At 38.9% G+C, this 15,854-nt stretch overlaps 1 protein-coding gene across 5 annotated transcripts in view; it reads right to left on the bottom strand.

Moving 5' to 3' along the window:
- Positions 1-15,854, bottom strand: part of GRM7 (glutamate metabotropic receptor 7) — an 890,122-nt gene that overhangs the window by 131,899 nt on the left and 742,369 nt on the right. The gene's annotated exons all lie outside the window — the stretch shown is intronic.

Here is a 15,854-nt window from a genome sequence, read left to right as displayed (position 1 = left end):
TTGTCAGAAATACCCAGCTATGAATGGGATGGCTACATCCAGAACTTAATTCTGTCTAATGTCACTTGTTTTATTTTTCCTTCTTTAAGGGAGTGGTTGTCAAAGTAGGTTTCTAATGTTGGCTGGTTTTACTTTAAATTTACCACTCACTCCAAGTGGGCTTCTGATGTCACTCCATGATCATACTATATTTCTAGCCCTGCATGCTTTTATTCTCTAGGTGATGATTTCATCCACTGTCCCCTCTCCTCAAAAGCTCAACATCTCCTTCCCTGGCCTTCATTTACTCCATTTATATCTCATAGAACAGAAGTTTCTCCACCAGCTTCTAACCCCACATTCACTCACCTACCTATACCTGTGCCTGCTCTGTTTTTTCCTCCTGCTAATGTGGAGGAAAGGCTTATCTTCTGTTCCACAAGCTCTTCAAGTTTCACTTGTGGTCTAGAGCTCCTCTATTCTGCCCTGTTCAATAATATTGTTCCAGCAATCTCCACGCCCACGCTGCAGCAACATCATCCCTCTCTACTGGATATCCCTATCTATATACTAATGCGCTGTTATTTCTCCCAGCATTAATATCATTTATTTACGGACCCCACTTTCCTCATGATCTAAAATGTGACTTCCCTGCTTCTCTATAGTGTTGGATGTCTACATCATTTCTAAGAACAGTGAATTACTGACTTAAGTGCTTTTGTTCCTCATTTAGAGGCTCTATCTTTGGTCCCTGTAAATGTTCTTTCTTGCCACTTTGAGGAGTTGTATGAGGGATGCATGCAGCAGTAGAAAAAGTTAAGTGTATAAAATGCTACAGTAACTAAAACAGCATGATGCTGGTACAAAAACAGGCACATAGACCAATGAAACAGAATAGAGAGCCCAGAAATAAGGCTGTACATGTATTACCATCTAATCTTTGACAAAGCTGACAAAAACAAGGAATGGGAAAAAGACTCCCTATTTAATAAATGGTGCTGGAATAACTGGCTAGCCATGTGCAGAAAATTGAAGCTGGACCCCTTCCTTACATCATACACAAAAATCAACTCAAGATAGATGATTAATGACTTAAATGTAAAACTCCAAACTATAAACACCCTGGAAGACAACCTAGGCATTACCATCCTGGACATAGGAACTGGCAAAGATTTCATGACAAAGGACTCCAAAAGCAATCACAGCAAAAGCAAAAACTGACAATTGGGACGTAATTAAACTGAAAAGCTTCTGCACAGCAAAAGAAACTATCAACAGAGTAAACAAAACCTACAAAATGGAAGAAAATATTTGCAAACTATGAATGTGACAAAGGTCTAATATCCAGCTCCTACAAGGAACTTAAATTTATAAGAGAAAACCCCATTATAAAGTGGACAAAGGACATGAACAGACACTTCTCAAAAGAAGACCTAAATACAACAAACAAGCATATGAAAAAAAGCTCAATATCACTGATCATTAGAGAAATGCAAATCAAAACCACAATGAGATACCATCTCACACCAGTCAGAATGGCTATTATTTAAAAAGTCAAAAAATAACAGATGTTGGCAAGGTTGCAGAAAAAAAAGGAATGCTTATACACTGTTGGTGGGAGTGTAAATTAGCTCAACCTTAGTGGAAAGCCATTCCTCAAAAAGCTAAAAGTGGAATTACTATTTGACCCAGCAATCTCATTACTGGGTTTATATAAGGAGGAATATAAATCATTTTACCATAAAGACACATGTACGTGAATATTCATTGCAGCACTGTTCAAAATAGCAAAGACATGGACTCAACCTAAATGCCCATCAATAACAGAGTGGATAAAGAAAACGTGGTACATAACACACCATGGAATACTATACAGCCATAAAAAAGCATGAGATCATGTCTTTCGCAGGAACAAAGATGGAGCTGGAGGCTGTTATCCTTAGCAAACAAACTAATGCTGAAACAGAAAACAAAATATGTTGTGTTCTCACTTATAATAAGAACTTATGAACACAAAAAAGGGAACAACAGACACTGGGGTCTACTTGGGGGAGGGTGAGAGGAAGGAGAGGAGCAGGAAAGGTAACTATTGGTTGCTGGGCTTAATACCTGGGTGATGAAATAATACATACAGCAAACCCCTGTAACCCTTGTTTATGTATGTACAAAAGCTTCACATATACTCCGAAACCTAAAAAAAAAAAGAAAGCAAGCTAAGTGTGCTTATGAGCTCTGTGAGTCTGCTGAAATGATGGAACGTGACAAGCTGTCCTCATTCACCCACCACCAATTTTCTCTGTGCAAGAGTGGCTATTTACTTTGGTTACAAGGTAAAATTTATGTAAGTGGTTGAGCCTAGACTTAGGAGCTCTAGTTTCAGAAAAAATGAAACTATATATATTTCTGTGTTTTTTCCAAGGCCAGGAGTTACTAAGACAACAGTAATCAGTATTTTTTGCTTTTGTTTTGTTTTGTTTTGGTTTTCTTTACACTCTTTAACTACTTTATACTTTTCACATACCTTACTCTCTTGTACTCTTAAAACTTACTTATTGAAGACTCCAAAGAGGTTTTACTTCTAGGTTGTAAATATCAGTACTCACTGTTGGAAACTGAAACAGAATCACTATTATAATGCTTATTTAGTGATGCAAAGGAAGATAGCAAAGATAAAAGCATTGCATATTAATAACATCTCGGTAATAGGGTAAAGTTAGTTCTGGCCTCATGGACCCCCTGAGATCTGTCCTAAAATCAAGTGTCAGTTTGTTCCAGAATATGAAAGAGCAGAACCACAGACACAACTTGGAAAGTAAAACTTACTTGCCTTGGTTTTTATAATACCTGAATCTGGAAATCTATAAAACCTGTTAAGATACTAGCAAAGCTTTCTCAATTTTGATGAGCTTATTTTCTTTGTTTACTGACTAATATCTTCATCTGCAATATAAAGTGTTACCATTTTTGTTGTGTGTAATCTGTCTAGATAATAAAGATTTTGTTCTCACCAGAGTGGCTTCTATGCTCTACATTGACATCATTATGTCCTTGATTATTAAGAAAACAATGCCGGATGCAGAGGCTCACACCTGTAATTGCAGCACTTTGGGAGGTCAAGGCTGGTGAATCACCTGAGGTCAGGATTTCCAGACCAGCCTGACCAACATGGCAAAACCCTGTCTCTACTAAAAATACAAAAATTAGCCAGGTGTGGTGGTGCATGCCTGTGATCCCAGCTACTCGGGAGGCTGAGGCAGGAGAATCGCTTGAACCCAGGAGGCAGAGGTTGCAGTGAGCCGAGATTGCGCTACTGCACACTCCAGCCTGTGTGACAAAGAGAGACCTTGTCCCCCCAAAAAGAAAGAAAAAGAAAACAAACAGTTTCCTCACTTAGATAAGGTATTCCACAATTGAATGATTTTCTATGCTTATTTGTGTGTTTTATTGTCATATCTTAACAGTCCAAATCACCCACCTCTGATTTTTTTTTTTAATTTTGCTTTCATCTAATCAGATTTTTAATGTACAAAAAACCATAAAGCTTTCAGGACATCTGTTGCACCTAAAACTGTCTTTGACATTTCATAGAGGGTTCCTGGAAAATCACAAGGATTTGTTCTTTAGTCTTATGAAAAAAGAGGAGCTAGAAGTCATCTGGTTCATTTGCTCTGTTACTACTCTGAGTTTTATGGGAAAAGTCAAATTAGAAGAGTTGCTCAGCCTTCCCTACATAAAATTTGCATTGAAGAATATTAATGTAAATATTCAGAAATTTTATTCCTTAGGGGAAGTCCCAAGAGATCAGTCACTGTCTTCACTGCACATAATGTGTTTCTATTTGTCAGAGACTTGGTTATGCTTTGTCTGATGATGTAGGCAACAACAGTATACCTCAGACATCAGTCAACATGGCCCATCAGCCAAATAAGGCCGATTACCTGTTTTTTTGTTTTTGTTTTTTTTTGAGACGGAGTTTTGCTCTGTCGCCCAGGCTGGCGTGCAGTGGCGCGATCTCCGCTCACTGCAAGCTCCGCCTCCCAGGTTCACGCCATTCTCCTGCCTCAGCCTCCCGAATAGCTGGGACCACAGGCGCCCGCCACCATGCCCAGCTAATTTTTTGTATTTTTAGTAGAGACGGAGTTTCACCGAGTTAGACCAGGACGGTCTCGATCTCCTGACCTTGTGACCCGTCCGCCTCGGCCTCCTAAAGTGCTGGGATTACAGGCGTGAGCCACGGCGCCTGGCCTACCTGTTTTTATAAAGTGTTATTGGAACAGGGACAAGCCCATAGATTTACATATTATCTATGGCTGCATTTGCACTACAATAGCAAAGTTCAGTAGTTGTGATGGAGATGTTATACCTCGCAAGCCTAAAATATTTACTAATTGGCCTTTTACAGAAACATTTTGTTGATGCCCCATACAGTGTTATCATCATACATAATTTTAGTTATTATTAAAATGCTTACTTGGCTAAAACCTCACTTTTTAAATTTAAATCTAGCATTTTTTAGGCCAGTAGATTTCAACTGGGGATGCACATCAATGTTACCTATGGAGTTTTATAAAACTGCAGTTTTCTAGAATCTACTGCAGACTTATGTAATCTCTCTACTTGACATCCTTGCTATATTCTTAGTATGCTAGGTATGTTATGCCTCAGGATTATTATGTGCTATGTATCAAGATTTTTTCTCCTGTGAAAATTATGTTCATTATTTGTATAAATCATATATAGCATTCCCTCTGTTCTTTGAAAATAGCCTTAATCATTATTCTTAGAGACATTTTATCAAAAACATTTTCGATTGTTTTTATTATCTTGTTTTGCATGCCACAGAAACAACTACATTTCCTTGTCAACTGGATTCTTCTTGACATAAACTCTCATTAGATCTTTCACATTTGCAAATTGCCAATAATAAAATAACCACAGCCTTTTGAGTCTCTGTCATCTACAGATAGCTTTTGTTTTTCTGTGACTCTTCCCTGAAAGCTCTGCAATCAGGTATAAACCCTCTTATGGCCCTGAGGAAAAGGATTGAATCAGAAGGCATCATTTGGGCAATTTTTCAGATGATACCAAAATTTTCAGATTTCTTTCTCTACTCCATGATATTGCTACCCAAAAGTCCAGTGGAGCAAGAATTAATTACCTAGGACTGAATGAACTAATGAAAGAGATTTTATTGCATTATTTGTTTGTAATATTTATTGATGTTAGCCTAATATCCTATGTTTTGATTAGATAAGGAAGCACTTTTCTATCTTCTTAAGCCTATTTTCTTAAGCTTTTGATAATTCATAACAATTTGGTAGGCTGTTTTTGTAAACTGAAATGAGACATTTGCAAAGGAAGTCTGATTTCTACTTTTACCTGGACTCTCCTACCTTCAATTCAGAAACTCTTATTGAGTCCCTTTACTTTACATGACAGAATATGTATTTGTATGGTTTCAATGTATCTGTCTTCCTTTTCTACCAGAACGTAATAGGAAACATTGGTATGCCTCCAAAGCCTTGCCTGGTATATGATATTTTAGGATGACGTTCTGTTAATCAGGTATACTAAGCCACATGTAAGAAAGTAAGATGGCCTTTTAGGAAGCATTTGCAAGAAAACAGACCAGGTACCTGGCTTTACAGGGTCTGAGCATTATGGGTATGGAATGTCATTTTCTAGCAGGTCAAGAGTGTTGAGGTAATTTGGAAACCTTGAGAAGGGAGAAATTTGCCCAAATTCATAGATAATGCAGGGGAAACCTGGTAAAATTTCTTGGGCTTGGCCTCCTGGCCTTTGAATAGCAAATGACAGAGCCCTTAAAAATCCAATCTGAGAATCCTCATGAAAACTTCCAGCAAAGCAAACTTAAGCTATCCTCTATAATAAATGGATGCTTGTTCCACCTATGTAAATAATCAGGCTAGGCCTAAGACCAGTCTTATTTTATGACCACAAATAACCTTTTTTGAGATTATTTTTGCTCAAAAGGACCAAGACTGTAATAAGTAAGTATAATACTAATGACTAGTATCTCCAATGGAAAGTTATGCTTTTTTTTTAAGAACAAACCCTTCTAAGTTATCTAATCTGTTCTCTTTCATTACCTTTGAACAATTTTATGACTCTGTAACTTGTAACTAATTTACAGTAATAAAGAATAAGTCCTGCCTATAGACAAAAAGATAAATTCTGCCCAGTATATTTAGAAAGTCCAACTGACTTCTCTGTCCCCTATCCAAAGGCAAAAACCAATTTTGTGTCTATTTACACATTCATTTCAGCGTTCTTTATTCCATACAAATGTGTGCTGCTTTTATTTCTCCTTTGAATTGGCTGTAACGCCTTCCTTGTGTTCTCATTAAAAATTAGTTATATAATAAAATCTTAAACATGTATTAACATTTTTAAAAAATTATCTCCAAAGTTTCTTTTCAAATTGTCAAATTAACTTGAATCGCACCTCCCCATATGATTGAAACCTATCACAAATACAACAGTAGGAGGAAAACAAACAAAAATCCTAACATTCCAGATGTTAGGAGAAAAATGATGGAAAAATAAGCACATAAGTCATACAGTGTATTTGAAGGTGATAGTGTTATAGAGATAAATATAAGTCACCAACTCTGTGAGCTGCTGTTCTGGAAATTTAACTCGCTTGTACAATTTTTCTCTGGGACGTAACAAAACCTAGAACAATAACCCTTGGAAATCCTCAGTGCTATTTATGGCCTATCAAGGGTCCTGATCTCTGTGACTTGTTATAAAACAAACAGTAGAAATTTGGGGTCTGGGGGTACTAAGACAACAACAGCAACAACAACTTTCAATAAGTGACATACTGTACCAACTAGTGATAACCTTCCTCCCCTTAGGTTACAGAAGACAGCCTCAGGCATGTGGACTTGAGTGCTTATTTGACGGACTGATTTTTTTTTTCCTCATTAAACGAGTAAAGGTGTATACTTCACCATGTGTGCCTAGCTCTTTGGGAAAGAAATCTAAGCTCACTGTATCAACTGAAAAGAGGCAAGTTTGATTGAAGGGCATGTATGTGGGCATTAGTGCAATATTCAATGGTGATGGCTCTAACTAACTGGGCAGAATTTATTTTTTAAGTACAGTCTACATTACATATTTGTAGGAAATCAGAGGCCTGTCATTTTCTTTACCATTTCTCCTAATAAAATGAGTTTATAAAATATCACTTATTCTGTCAGTAGATGCTTTGCCAACCAGAATAACCTACAACTTTTAAAAGCTTAACTTACCAACTCATACCCCACATGCCAGAAAGCCTCTGGAAATAGTATAAATGGCTAAAATAATTACTAATCGGTGGTAGTGATGGCAGAATCTCCTGATTTTATACAAGACACATCAAAGAACAAAACTTGCAAGCTTGAAAGAATTCCTCATTGACTACCAGCGTACATTAGAGAATTCTAACTTCTAAAAAAGTAATTTCTTCTGAAATAACTTTCTTTATTATGAAACAGTAACAGGCAAATTACCTACAATCACATCTTCATAAAGATTTCTATTCTGAGAACTACATTTTCTGGAAATCAATGGAAGGCTAATTATGCCCGAGTAGGCCCTGATGCTGAAAGCCTGGGCGCAGGGGAGAGCACAGAAGAGATGTGGATTGTTTGCTCTGTGAGATGGTATCACTCCTTTTGGTGGTAGACATACACATCTGTAAGTAATTACAGAGAGAAGCATTCTGACTTTCAGTTCTTTCATCTCTGTAGATGATAATCGGAGAGATGGATACTAAATTAATATGAAGAATAAAACACGAGAAAACAGAAAAGAGCTGTGTTAAATTGTGGTGTTCATTCTACATCCTTTATTTCACAGGGTGTAAAACCTGATTCACAAGTGTTACCTGACTAGGGGAGGGATGGGGAAGCCTTCTTCAGAAGAATGGGATGCCTCTACTTTCCCTGCCTCTTCTGTGTGCAGTTCCATTCCAAGGGCATCAAAGCCAGGGCTGCTCATAAGCATCATCCCTTTATTTACATGCTTTCCCCTTATCCTGTTTTCCAAAGATAAGTGTTTGCTTAACAAACAGAATGCCTTTTTTTTTTTTTTCCTGGTAATATGTGTTCCCTGGTGAGCCTTCCTGAAAAGTTGTGTGCCATTCACTCTGCTGGTTTTCTTCCCAACATTTCTCCCTTCCTTCTTTTCAGCATGGCTTATTGTTCATTATTCTTCCTCTCCTTGGCTGCAGAGATGGACACTGATTAGTCCTATCCAGTGAACACACGGCATCACCCTGGCAACTACCATTGGTCAAGGAATGACACTTCTTCCAGTTCGTTTCAAGGAAACGGACGACAGGATAAATTTATTTCCCCATGCTTGAGAGTTAGGGTCTCTCTTTCCTATCAGACCGAAACAAAGAGGTACATGGCCCCAGTTGCTCCAGTAGCATATTTTGAGCATGAATTCTTGATGACTCTTGGAGACACTGACCACATAGAACCTGAATCCTGACTTCCTATACATGAGAACACACACATCTCCTTGGTATTCAAGCCACCCTGAGCCAGGTCTTTGTTCTTTGCAGCCCAAAACATTTTAAATAGATAGAAGATTTGGTGCATCTTTTCTCCTAAGCATTGAGCCTCAGAAGTTTATGTCGAGTAACTAGATCTCTGATTGAAGGGTTCGAGTAACTAGATCTCTGATCGAAGGGTTATCTATTCCAATCTTGTGGAGTTATTTTCATTTATTCATTCAACATGTACTTATTTACTACCTGAAGTTTACCAAGAACCTTGATGAACACAGCCAGATAGAACCCCTGTCTCTCTCACTTATGGTCCAATGTAGAGGTTCTTAAGGTTTGTGGTGCCAAAGACCTCTTTGGAAATGTGGGGAAAACTGTGCACCCCTTCTTAGAATGCCTTTAGATGCATAAGACAAAATGCACAGCATTACAAAGGAAGTCAGAAGTCAGATATGTTGAATGACAGTAATCAAAATGCTTTAAGAATGTTGACAGTTATATATACATGCTTCTCTATTAATGCCTTAAATAACAAGATCAAGGCAGCAGGTTTAATAACCAGCATAATTATAATGATGAACATAAATGATATTTTGAGACAGCCGCAACAAGCGTAATGTGATGGGAATCTGTGAGTTTTAACATGTGCAAAGACTCCATGGCAGGGCAAATCATGACAAGTATTAGGGATTGAAGCCTGTGTGGCTGTATCACTGAGCGTGGCAATGAGGAATATGAATAAAGTCGCACTGGTAGACGTTGGCTATCTGTTTTATTTCTGTCTTTCTCTCTCATACACCTCCCACCCCTAAAATAACTTTAGCAAGAGAATTGTGTACAAAATAGCAATAAAATAACTGTATAAAAGAAATCACAGATGTGGCTTTTGAAATGAAAGTGCCTATCCATCGATTCAGTTAAACATAAATTTCCCCAGAGATGCTATACTCTCAATTATAATAAACTTTGGTTAAGATGATATGGGCAAATTATAAGGCATTTTAACAGGTAACGTAAAGTCATACATTAAGGAAGAACTGTTAAAAAAAATCCATTTTATGATGGGGAAACTGCTGCCCAGAGAGGAGGAGAAGAATACCAGAGGGCACACAGGTAGACGGGCAGAACTTACCACAGCCCTGGCTCTTTAACTCTATTTCACTATACTCTGTTGCTTCTAAATACCCCGTTCAACAGGACAGGCATAACTAGGTCATTTGTGTTGCTTACCAAGAGTTTTTATTGACAACTAAGAGCTCTAAGGAGAAACCCAAATAGAATTATCAAATTCTAAACTTGTCCCTCTGCCAGCCCGATCTCACCACCTTAACCCCTGGGATCTAGAACGAGAATTTTATTTGGTGTGTGTCTCATTTATTCCACATTTCTCTGTGATAAAGAAAATCCATTTCCCACTAAATTAAAATTGGTTTTTCATCCTAACAAACACTATACCCCTGGTACACACCAGAATAAAAATAAATTGATTTTTAAGTATCCACTGAAAACAAAACAAAAAAAACAATAAGAAGCATAAAAATCATGGTGCCTCTGTGTGCCTTTTGAGCAATTTAGCTATGAAAATGGATGCCTATCCTGCAGATAGCAATTGTGTCTATGATGGCAACATCTTTGGGCAGTTTAGTAGCTTCAGTAAAAACTTCAGTCTCTCAGATATTTTGCAGAATGATGCTAAATGATCTGTTTGGTTGAATTGTTGCTAAGGCGATAAGATAGCTAATGAAATAAGCCACTGTATCACTCAAAAAAGAACAACTTTCAAAGGGCCTCAATAGCCTATGTCCTCACTAGTAACCCCACCCCCCACGACCATGTACATCTGAGTCTGAAAACCAAGCATTCCATTTTGTGCTCCTGAATCAACAGCAGGTAATTGACGGCCTTAATTAGGGCTTCATGATTTCAGGTTGTCATTAAGCCACCTGATTTTCAGGAGTATAAGATTCTTTGTCAGTTAATCTTATCTGTCTTTCTGACAATCCCCCGTCCATGATAAAGCTGTAAAATACTTTATCAGTCATATAAACACTGCCTCTTTCTGCAGTGTTTTACTAGCTATAGCGTGGACATCTTTCTTTGGATGCTGAGGCAGGCACAGATGTCCCTATGTCAAGTTCTGGATATAAGAGCAGAGACAAACACCTACTTCTGAAACCCACACCCCAGGTATTAATGTGAAAACTGAATACAAATGTTTTGAGGACTAGGATTTCTCATCACTCGGGATACAGGGACTAAAGCTTAAAAATATTTCCACAATATATCATCAAGTGATCTTCTGAACCTCTCTGGGGACCTACAGTAGTCAGGGTGAAGTAAATGTATTTCAGTTTTATGAAAAGAAACAGACTAACAAAAAGATATTTAAAATTCACAGTGTTGAATTTTGTATGGCAAACATTTTATGATAAAAAATCAAGAACTAAAAATAATGGAAACGTCAATATGTAAAGACATCAGGGCACTCTCAGTGCATTATGGGAAACATAATTTGCATATATCCCATTAAATGAAATCAGTTGCTGCCACTGATGATCGGCCCTTAGGAAGGTCACTGAGATAGAAGTCTCTGTTCTCAGATCTGTATAATGAAAGGGCTTAACCACATCATTTCTACATTCCCTTCCAGTTGAAATATCTGAGTAGAAATTCTCTTTCAAGAGGAATTTATAGAGATTTAAGAAAAGGATTTAAGTCCCTTCATCCTTGCCCTTTGGTCTCATTAACTATAGATATCAAGATATCTTTATATCATTATATTCAAGCTTGTAGTCCTTCTGGAAAGAAATTCATATCTCAAGTCATCAATGGTCCATTTTTAATCCACCAAAGTCAATTACTGATTATTTCACTATTGATGCAAACACTTATTTTTTCATCATGGAGAAGCCCTTCTGTGCTGTCAAGAAGTATCTGTACCCAGCCCACTTTGAAGTGTACCTCATTAAACACAGAATTGCCAATAGGATTTTCAAAAGCTTAAGCAAAGATGGCAATTTAAAAAAAAATAATTTTATCATTGTTCCAAGAATTATAAAGTCCTACTTTATTTTCTTATAAAGGACAACTTCAAGACCCTTGCAATCAACCCTCAAAAGCAAGAGATTTCTTTCATGATAACTGATAAATATTTTAAAGAAAGTTTCTTTGCTCTATTATATGGTTCCGAGTCATTGTATCTTTGCTGGGGAGAATGCTGGATAAATGGGTTAGATATGAAAGCTGAGTCTGCCTGTGTTATCAAAGGACAGGTTGTTGGTGTCAACGTTCATTGTGGCAAAGATAGTGCTCACCAGATATCCATGTGCTCCTCAGCCTCTCCCAGGTATTCTCTAACTGTTCCCCTGCTCCTGCAACCTCAAAGGACATGTGTCCAAATAGCACAGCTAGAGGATAGAGAAGAGCTGCCCAACTTTCATGAAACTTGACTTTGTTACTCACCACTGAGATGTGGGGATTTATCTCTTATTGCATCATACCTATGCATCTCTACATTCCTTATCTGCAATATGTCAGATTATGATGACTGAAGAAGAGTCCTAAGATCCAGAGATGCTTCTAATTTGCATGCAAATTTCACTGTTTGCCAGGAAACAAATACCTGTATCCTAGGGTCAAGGAATTTGTTCCTTTCATCTTCCTGAGAATGAAGCTTTCCCTCATTCTCTGCTCATGTAAGTAGGAAATGGGATGAGGAGAGAAACCTGCCTCAAATGTAACAAGTGATCTGTTGTCCATCACCAACTTCCCATATTCCTCATTTATGATGTGTCTTGGTCAACCTGGGATTACGCTATTTCCTAGCCAAGGCTTCTTGCATTCTTGGTATCTTCCAGCACTATAGGATCTATTTGTTGAAACTTGTAATTCTAACTTCTAATGTCATCCATGGTCCTAGCAAAAAACATACTTTAAGATCTTATCTTCATGAAAACAAACCAAAAATGAGCCACACAAAGAAACAAAGGGACCCTGGATCAGAAGCCTTTTTATGTGCACTATCTAATAGATGGAAACCTCGTACCCTTCACGTGCACAGTGACCCCAGGATTGATGTGCTAAATCCAGTATATTCGAGTCTGGTAATGGAAGATCATGGAACAGTCTGCTGGACTGCAGTGGTCAGCAAACTACGGCCCATGGGCAATTTATAGCCTGTTTTTGTGTGGTCTACAAGCTAAGAGTGGCTTTCACATTTTTAAAAGGTGATATATAGTTTGGATATTTGTCTCCTCCCAAATCTCATGTTGAAGTGTAATCCCCAGTGTGGGAGATGGGGCCTGGTGAGAGGTGTTTGGGTCACTGAGGCAGATCCCTCATGGCTTGGTGCTGTCTTTGCAATAGTGAGTGGGTTCTCACAAGATCTGGTCATTTAAAAGTGCATGGCACCTCCCCCCACTCTCTTTTGCTCCTCCTCCTGCCATGTGAGATGCCTACATCCGCCTCGTCTTCCACTATGATTGAAAACTTCCTGAGACCTCCCCAGAAGCAGATGTTGCCATGCTTCCTGGAAAGCCTACAGAACCATGAGCCAATTAAACCTCTTTTCTTTATTAATTACCCAGTCTCAGGTATTTCTTTATAGCCGAACAATAATGGCCTAATACAGAAAATGTCACAAAACCAAACAAGCAAACAAACAACGAGCACATCACTGTAATAATAATCTCCTCACTCTTCTGAACTTTTAAGTTTCCTCTTCTTGCAAGATTACTGTCTTCACCAGACAAACATTTAAAGACCCCCTCCCTTGATCCTATAACCCTCTCCACCTACTACCTGGTTCCTCACAGCTGTGCATGTGCTTTACGAAATCATGATGGTAAAACCCCTTGAAAGCCTTTATTATGCTCACAGAAGCTCTCTCTCCTCCCATTCTCCCTAGCACCACTCTAGCCAGGCTTTCACCGATACCAGTCCATCAAATCACTCTTGAATTTTCCAGTAATGACCCCATTGCTCAACGTGATGCTCTAGTACTTCTAGGCAGCATTTGAAAAACAATGGTTCGTTCCCTCTTTCTCCTCACCCCTTCCTCAATCACTTTTTGGGTAACTGTTCCCTCCCATTTGCCCTCCTCTCTATTACGATATTCATTTTCAGCTCCTTTGCTACTTCCTCTTCTTCCCTAGTTCAAATATTGGAGTATCTGGGGCATCATTCTTACTTTTCTATCTACAATTATGCCTACATGATCTCATCTAGTCTCCAGGTTTCCTGTATCATTTGCAGTCTGATAATTCCCAGCATCTCTCCTGAATTCCAGAATTGTGTATTCAACTCCTAGCTGACATCTTCACCACCATTCATAAGCATCTCAATGTTACCGTGTCCAAAGTTGCCTCTTTCCTGCCAAACCTGCCCTCTCCTCTAGTCTGGCCTTTTCAGAAATAACTCTACTGTTGACACAGCTGTCCGCACAACACGTGTGGAGTCATTTGGATTTGTCCCTTTTGTTTGTACCTCATATAGCATCAATCACCAGATTCAGTCTAGCTCATCTTCACATCTCCCTAATCAAACCATTTTTCAACACCCCTAACTCACTCCTCCAGCCCAGGCTACCATGGTCTTTTGCCTTGATTACCATAACAGTGAACAGTGCCCTGGCTTATCTTCCTGCTTCCACTTTCACCCCTAGAGTCTGTTCTTCTCCAAGACAGAGTGGTCTTTTTAAAATGTTTAGTCAGATCATGCTCAAAATCATCCAATGACATCCCACACAATGCAAAATAAAACTGAAATTTCCCCTCATGGCCTATACAATGTCAAGGGATCAGGATCCTGCCCCCTCCTGGACTCTTTCCTGCCTGTTCACTGCAGATACAGGATCCTTCTTACTGCTCCTCTTGCCAGTCTTACCCCTGCCTTGGCACCTACCTGCCCTTGCATTTGCTCATCTCTGGCCTGGGCACTCTTCCCTACCCCCACCCCCAGTTATATTCATGACTCCTTCTCTTGCTTTGTTCTCTATTCAAGAATACCCCCACCTCCAAGATGGCATCCCTGACCACCCTCTCACTCTCCTTCCCACCATATCACAGCATTTAAGCAATTGATATATTACATACTCATATTTGATTAATTTAACCACTCTCTCACTCTCCCTCCCATCATATCACAGCATTCAAGCAAGTGATATATTACATACTCGTATTTGAATTGTTTACTTTATCCCATAATGTACACATTCAACAAGGATTTGACAAAAAGAAGAAAGAGCAAAGTATCTAGCAGACCCATGTAAAGGAGTTTAACCAATTATGTTTGCTTCTACATCCTTCTCATTACTACTTCAGCTCATGTATTACCTCCTCACTGAAGCCTTTCATGACTACCAACCAATCAGAAGTAGCCCTGCTCTCTCCAGCCATTCTCTATTCCCATGCACCTGTCTTTGTCTCTTCAGGGCACATATCATTATCCAAAATGATGTGTAGCTTTATCCAACTACTGTGTAGATTTCACGAAGCACTTACTTTGTCAATGTTGTTCACTTTCCCCGAGGCCTAGATAGTGCCAGGCACAAAGTTGATATTTGTAAATACATATTGAATGAATGAATCAACAACAATTGACTGAAAAGATCATTTCTTTGCAATAGAAGGCACAAGAGGACACAGGATAAGAAAATGAGGATTGTGTCAGAAATACACATGGACAAACACACACACACACACACACACACACACACAGAAAAGAAGACTAGGGAATAGAAGGCACTTTTACTACCCTTCCACAATGATGAGTTGACACTTTTAACCTTGTAAGAAGTTGGGTAACTCACCATCTGCTGGCTTCTCCTAGGCCATATATCTCTTCTTGCTCTCTGTGTGGGGGCCCTGAGCTTTGAGAAGAGCCTGCAGATGCTTTTGCAGAAGCCCAGATGGTGGTCAGGATGTGTCTGGAATCTCAAATCATCCCTGGCTGCAGCTCACCTCTGTTACCTGCTTTGATCTGAAATGCTTCTGATGGGTTTCCAGAATGAATACTGCTGAGGCCTGTCGGGAAGACAGGTTTGGAGGTTTTGCATTTTTGGAAATGCACGCTGCTGTCAGTAATGCCATGTTTGTATTTACATAGAGGATGGTGAAAAACAAATGAACTCATTAGGATGCCAAGTAAAAGGGCAATCACTCTAACCTGGGCACATGGTTAACCAAAAATATTATGTCTTGCTTGTTCCTATCCCCAGTACCTAGCACACTGGCAGGGCTACAGGGTGCAGTTATGCAGGCAACACACCGTACAACTCCATGGGGTGGCATTCTTATAACCTATGTGAATAGCAGCCCCTGGCATTACACAGGATGCAAAATACAATCTGCAT

This window comes from Hylobates moloch, unplaced genomic scaffold (genome assembly GCF_009828535.3).
Source record: "Hylobates moloch isolate HMO894 unplaced genomic scaffold, HMol_V3 SCAFFOLD_4, whole genome shotgun sequence".
NCBI lineage: Eukaryota > Metazoa > Chordata > Mammalia > Primates > Hylobatidae > Hylobates > Hylobates moloch.
This window is presented reverse-complemented; position numbering and strand designations above follow the sequence as displayed.